Here is a 7,462-nt window from a genome sequence, read left to right as displayed (position 1 = left end):
TGAAAGGAGACAATTTTAGCGAAGAAAATATTTCGGTCGCTACCCGGATTCGAACCCGGGACCTTTGAATGAGAGGCCAACACCTTAAAGAGAGCCCCCATACTTATTTTGATGATAGTATGATGCGACTTTCACCCTACCACAAACGTACGAAATTTTGTAAGAAACAGGACTTCTAAACTGGACGTCCTTCTTTTATAGGGCCTTGACCATCAATGAATTATTTATAGAGGCACCAGCCATCCCTGTCCAGGTGCTGTTTTAGCCTCTTTTAAGCCGAGCCATATTATGGGTGTGTTACCTTGAAAATTCTTCAAGCAACTCACAGGTTTAAATCACTGTTGGGGATTCAAATCAAGATCTTCTGCACCGTAGTTTTGCATGAGCTCTCTGCAAGCCCACAGTTTCTGGGTACTGCAATTCGACTTCGGCGAAAGAAAGCTATATAGACTTTTAGTTTCAGTTTTGGTTAACGTTTACGTCGCTTGCAACTGCAAAAGGTCATATAAGCGACCAAACAAGCTGCATATAAATTCATTTAGGAAAGGAAAAAAGAGACAAAAAAAGAAAGAAAGAAAGAAAGAAAGAAAGAAAGAAAGAAAGAAAGAAAGAAAGAAAGAAGGATGGAGCTGCACTGACATTTTCCTATAATCGCATTTGTTTCGTCAGGTTCTATATAGTATCTAGCTCAGTAGTTCACGATTCTGAGCAAGGCACATAATTGGTGGATTTTTCTATAACATTGATCTTCTGTTTAAGTCACGCGAGTCCAGTGGCAATTTCCCGATATTCTCGTGTGTTCTTTTCGGGCAGTGATTGTGATTAATCAGGACAGCCTTGTTCGCCCGGGCATGTTCGTGAAAGTTCCTGCTTGGTAAGACTGAATGATATTATTTTCTGCGTCTCCTTGTCTATCGTGTATGTCGTGTTGTCTAACTTATTGTTATTTTTATTAATTGTTGCTATTTATGCTTCACACAGTGGGTGGTTTGTGGATGCTCCGGTGTGGTTTGCTTCTTCTTTCCTATCCAACATATATCGTCTTTATCTCCCCTCCTTCTTTTTTGTGTTTCTTACTCTCTTGTAACACCTCTAATCTTTGACACTTATATGGCCTTATTGTGTTGCAAGTGCCGTAAAACACCTACTAAAACAATAAAACAAATAATGCTTCACACCCCCATCAACACAATTTAGATCATTTGAAAGGGTTGTTGCTTAATTCATTCAGCCCAGTTTACTCAGACCACCCAGGCCATCTGCAATACAACACAATGGAAGGAAGGGGATACTCGATAAGGCGAGTGGTTGGAATGTGTCTACGGCATATCCTACTTCTTTTCTATCACTCTTCTGTTTTTGTCTGTCTGCCATACCTAACTCAAACTGAAGAACATCGTCCCTATTTGCTTTTCTTTCTATCCGTAAAAAAGGCTTGTTAAAAGAATGTTAAGTTTTAGTAAGTGTTTTATGGCACTTGCACCACAATAAGGTCATATAAGTGCCGAAGGTTAGAGGTGTTACAAGAGAGTAACAAACACAGAATAGAAGGAGGGGATATAAGGACGATAGATGTTTGATAGGAAAGAAGGAGCAAACTACACCAGAGCACCCGCCAACCACCCACTTGTTAAAAGAATTCTCAAGCGTTGCGGATTCGACCTCGTGTCTTAAATACAAGTACAAGGTGAAGAGCCTAAAGACTACGCCACAGACTCCGGTCGACGTCTTACATCAAGACCAGTCGAGATTCCGGTTAGCTTTTTTGTTGTTGTTGTTGTTGTTGTTATTGTTGTTTGTTGTTTTTTATTTTTGGTAAGTGTTTTACGGCGCTCGCAACTGCATAAGGTCATATGAGCGCTCGGGATACACATAACATTTTCAGTTGGTAGGAATTTTTAAATTTTGCCCGGGTGGCAGCCGAAACCTACTCTTTTCGATTTTGGACCACCAAGGGATCTTTAACGTGCGCAACTTGCACACGGGACCTCCAAGATTGTTCGCCCTTGTCCGAGAAGGCGAGGTGTAGATCTTTCCAACCGGATGATCAGGGGTATGGCTGAAAGACAGCAGTAATAATGAGCCAGGGAGAAGCAATGGAAAAGCTGCAGAAAGAGTCAGGAGCCCAGAGGAGGGGGCAAAGAGGTGAGGGGGTGGGGACAGAAAGTGGAGACGAAAGCAGACAACAGAATGTTGCTAGAGTGCAGGAAAGGAGGTGAAAGGATTCAGTTTTAGAGAAGAAAATGTTTCTGCCTCTACCCGGATTCGAACCCGGGACTTTTGAATGAGAGGCGAACATTTTAACCTCTAGGCCACGAGAGCCCCTTTCCAGTTAGGTGTGGGTCCCACAATCTTGCCCACGAGCTAAACATGTTTTCCTTAAGAAAAGTCTTAAAGTTTGCCTTTAACGAAGATTTTCGTGGGCTTATGGGGTTGCATTTTTAACAATTAAATTGCTTTACAGATAACGTCACGTGACCAACATTATGGTTTGTTTTTTTAAATTTCGAATTGCTGGAAGGATGGTGTTACCTCAGGGTTTTGCTATAGCTTTAGTGTGTAGTGTGTAATCTGTTTGCCAATCTCTACCCCCCCCCCCCCTTCTCTCTCTCTCTCTCTCTCTCTCTCTCTCTCTCTCTCTCTCTCTCATCTATATGTCTATCTATCGTTACTATATATTTCTTCCCCCTCACTCTCTCTCTCTCTCTCTCACACACACACACACACACACACACACACACACACACACACACACACACACACACACACACACACACACACACATTCACACACATTCACACACACACACATACATACACACATACATACATACACACATACATACATACACACACACTACACACACACACACATACACACACATACATACGCACATACACACACACACACACACACACACACACACACACACACACAACCCCCCCCCCCACACACACACACACATGCACACTGACTCAACATCAACATCTCCTCCTCACATCCTCTGGGATCTGTCGCCATTACCCGGTTTACGTCAACTTCTCTTTAATGAAATTCTCCTGTAATGCCTTAAGTACACAGTTTGGGCAAACAACGGGTGCAAGCGGGGAAGGTCCTACCCGGTCAGTGGCTCTGCTCTGGCAAACACAAATGCGATGATGGGCTCGATCGTATGTGCTTAACTCTTTATAGGGCCAAGGCCAAGACAAAGTTTTTCCTTTTATCTCTTGAAAGGGATACAAAAACGAAACTCCCCAAAAATGACGAACAAATTGCTTTGACTTTCGGTGGGAACGAAATTTGTGAGAACAAATCGAACAAAGTGCAGCAAATTGCAGAGTGTTTGATTTATCTTGTGATGGAGTGAAATGGAGATAGAAGAAATTTCAATGAAAAATATTGAAGACAAATTACTTCGGCTAACCGTGGGAGCAACAGCTGTGAGGTCAACTTGAAATAAAAAAATTTAAGTGCGCAATGTTTGGTTATATTACTATTTATCTAGAGGCAGGGTGGAATTAAGACAGAAGGAACCACGATAAACTACATGAAAAGAAATTGGTGCACGTTGGAATGAAACGAGATAAGCCTGATGTATAATTTCTTGAAGAAGATCAAATTGCTACGAGTTGCCTTGGGTTTTCTGGTTGCTTGTTCTTTTTTTCACCGTGAATTTAAAATGACAGTTTTAATTTGCACGCACTTATTAAAATTCTGTGTTCTTCTTGAGTGGGGAGAGGGTGTGAGAGTATGAGTGGGACGAAGAGAAAATGAGTCATACAGAGAGAAAAGGAGGTAGAGCGAGAAAGAGGGGGGAAGAGACAGAGAGAGAGAGAGAGAGAGAGAGAGAGAGAGAGACATGGCGTGTTTGTGTAATGCTGCGTTGCTACGTATGTACTTCTTATTTATAAAAAGTGTTGATTAGGCGTAAAACATTTACAATTAATGCATTCCAAAAAAAGCTCAAATACTTTTGTGATTCCATTATGGTTTACCCGTCCGTGCGGTCTTATTACTTGACTCTTCACCTTGCAGGCAAAAGACTTGAGCAGTGGGTGGTCAGTGGGTGGTCTGTTGCGGCTTGCTCCTTCTTTCCTATCAAATATATATCGTATTCGTCCTTATATCTCCCCACTTTCTTTTTTCTCGTATGTTACTCTCTAGTAACACTTCAAATCTTTCGCTCTTACTGACCTAATTGTGTTACAAGTACTGTAAAACTCTTTCTAAAAACTTTTTTTTAACCTAAAGATTTGAACACGGTTCCCATATGACGAAAATGTTTTCATCAAGCATCGCAGGGTTTTTTTGGTTTTTTTCTAAGTGAATGTGTCTGAAATGACTTGTTATGTTGGTCGTGACAGACGTTCAGGGGTTCAAGCCTCAGCTCGACCCGACATTATGTCCCTGGAAAAGGCACCTTACACAAAATTCCTATTTGGCTCGATCCTTTCAGAGATGGACGTTAAACCCCGAGGTAGTATTAACCTACTTGTGTTAATAGGGGCGTAAAACCTATGCCCTTTGACATTCTTTTTTTCAGACATAGTCGGAGCAGCCCGCCTCCCCAGAGTACCTAAAGTGTGCCAATGAGGGTGTAATACAGCAACATTAGCAAACTAAACATTCCTGGCCTGTTACCCGAAACACATCATTCATTCTTCTGTCTGTCTCAAATGAATATATCATTATATCTATGATACATCTGATACCATCTGGAAACATAATTTCTCAAGTTGAGTGCAGTGAACAGGCATGGAGAAGTCTTACCTCCTGTACTGCCCATGTAACGTATTATTTTTTTGTAACCTGTCTTGCTTTTTTCCCCTGCTCTAAAATACGATTACTTATAGCGTTGTCATTCGTTTCTTGTTCTTACTTTACTTTTTACTTTTTTCTTCCGCTTGTACCGGGGGTTGTCGCAGGGAGACACGGGTGTCTGTCTGCAGCAAGGCGAGTGGCCTGTAGGAGGGACATCCCGTGAGGTTTCTTTTTCACCATGGCAAAACTGGTGGCATACGCTCAATCTAGTTTCTTTTTCCGTTTGTATCCATTACACAAAAGATACACGCAGATGTACATACGCCAGCTTGTAACTGATGCTAAAGGGTTAAAGCAGACGGCGAATGTTACCTCGCAACCACTCCCGAGTCGCGGTGGTGAAAATGTAGCAGCACTGAAGAGGATTTTTTTGCTCTTAGTAGTCTTAGTCTTTCCTTGTTTACCAAGGATCTCTCAGGGATCCTGGAGCATGATGATTATGTAAATGTAGCTGATTTGTGTTAGAAGAAGTCGGTTAGAGGTCACTGAGCAGCAGTGGTTGTTGTTGTTGTTGTTGTTGTTGTACAGATTTAACGCCTCCTTTCAATCCTGTCAGGTTATTTAATAGGCGAGACCTCCGACCATAAGGTTAAACTCCGGCAGGACCAAGTCAAATGCGTGGAGTGGGTGGTTGTCGGGTGCTCTGGTGTGGTTTGCTTTTTCTTTCCTCTCAAACATATATCGTTCTTCTCTCTCCTCCTTCATTTTTGTGTTTGTTACTCTCTTGTAACACCTCTAATCTTTGGCATTTATATGACCTTATTGTGTTGCAAGTGTCGTTAACTCTGACTAAAACTAAAAATAAATGCGTGGAGAGCCTTAAAAACTCCCCAAAATAACTCATTAAGTTCAAGAACGCCCTGTTGGGAATTCGAACCAAGGCCGTCCGTTCTGTTGTCCAACGTGATACCACCTGAATATGGAGCACCTCACTGTGTAGCTCCTGTGATTCAGGGAGAATATTTATAACACTTCGTTGAAGGAATTGAAGCGCTCTTCTAGTAGGTCCTGCTCCTTTTCTTATTTTCTTTCCCTCTGTTGTTTGTGTTTGTCTCTCTTGCTTTTCCCCAATACTGAATGGCCGTTGCCGTGTTAACGCGCTGGTCTTATCTAAGCTGAATTACATTATTGTGGAAAAATACAGCCATTGTGAGTTTGATCGTCAGGTGAAGAAGTCCACTTTATCTGCCCCCCGCGGTTTTGTGAAAAAAAAAAAAAGAAATTATGCAAACTGAGCCCAAAATGTGAAATTATGCGATTCTGTTAATTTTAACAAAGAATGATAAAGGAAAATAATCAGAAATTATGCAAAAAATGATCAAACTTTGCTAAATTATGCGGGGTGCATAAAGCTCCGGGGACAGCTTTATATTGTGTATTTCCTTCTTTTTCCCTGGGAAGCTGTACCTTGCTCAGCCCCAGATGGCCTAGCAGGCATGATCAAAGCAGCCTATAATTCCTTATTAGATCCTCTAAATCGTGTAGCTGGGGGCGTGTTACATTCCATTCATTGGAGTAACTTATCTCCTCCTTAGAGTTGCAAAGTTCTATCTGCTCAGTATATATTTTTGAGAGATCTCTCGTTAAAAGATTTTGAGTTTCACAACATGTCAAGCTTTCTTGAAAGCAAAGTAATTCTTTGAATATCTTGATAACGACTCTGAATAACCTTACGACTTTGATAGAGCAGATGGAACTTTTGGTTTCTGAACGCACGGTCTTAATAAATCAAAATGGCCAAAAAATGTCTGCTAGAACTTTGTCATTTTGATGTACCACTATATTTACTTCTTTGCTTCCTCAATAGATTTTTTTCTCCTCTGTGGGCTATACTGTAGATGGCTTCACGTTCTTGAGCACGTGTTGTTAAGAGAGTTTTAAAGTGGATGGCTCGTGTGGTTTGCTCCTTTTTTCCTATTAAACATCTCTTTCCCTATCTCTCCTCTTTCTTTTTTTGTGTATGCTACTCTCTTGTAACACATCTATTCTTAGGCACGTATGTGACCTTGTGTTGCAAGTGCCGTAAAACTCTGCCTAAAACTAAACGTTTTCAAGGCTCTCTACACATTTTATGGTTTAGTCCTATCGGAGTCCAGCTACATAAATAGCCGTACATTATATCGTAAGGGGCGTTAAACTTAAACAGCTTAACTCTTCTGTGACTTTCAAACTCACAGCTTTTCAATGTTTCCACTGCCCTTGTTTGCTCTGTATCGATAACAGCTAATAGTATGTGTTTCATGACTGCTGTGGCATGCAGTTCAGTTGTCTCAGTAAAAGTGTGTGTGTTTGTGAGTTTGTGTGTGTGTGGGGGGGGGGGGATGTGTCCTATCTTCTGTGTGACAAGAACCTCCGGTGTCTTTGTTGTGCCTGAAAATTGATCCTGGAAGAGATTAATGGGGTTACGACTTTCCTGACGGTTCACCTTCCAGACCCATTGTACACAATGTAGTAGTGTGTTATACATGCATGTGTTAGGTGGGGTTCTTTGAATGGGCAGAATTAGAGGACGGACGTTTGGGAGAATGTGTGAGTGTGAGTGACAGTGACAGTGAGAGACTGTGTGTATGTGTGAATGGGACTGAGAGTGTTTTTGTGTGTATATATACATGCATGTGTGTGTGTGTGTGTGTGTGTGTGT

The 7,462-nt window shown here is 41.5% G+C and overlaps 1 protein-coding gene across 2 annotated transcripts in view; it reads left to right on the top strand.

Moving 5' to 3' along the window:
- LOC101851579 overlaps window positions 1-7,462 on the top strand; it is a 59,534-nt gene that overhangs the window by 13,996 nt on the left and 38,076 nt on the right. The window contains exon 1 of one of the 2 annotated variants that reach the window (XM_035969735.1): window positions 128-874. The exons of the other annotated variant lie outside the window; for it this stretch is intronic. The gene's annotated coding sequence lies outside the window, so the exon portion shown is untranslated. Of the gene's footprint in view, window positions 1-127; window positions 875-7,462 lie in introns of those variants that run through there. 2 annotated transcript variants of the gene reach the window in all.

This window comes from Aplysia californica, unplaced genomic scaffold (genome assembly GCF_000002075.1).
Source record: "Aplysia californica isolate F4 #8 unplaced genomic scaffold, AplCal3.0 scaffold00176, whole genome shotgun sequence".
In the NCBI taxonomy this organism is placed as follows: domain Eukaryota; kingdom Metazoa; phylum Mollusca; class Gastropoda; order Aplysiida; family Aplysiidae; genus Aplysia; species Aplysia californica.
This window is presented reverse-complemented; position numbering and strand designations above follow the sequence as displayed.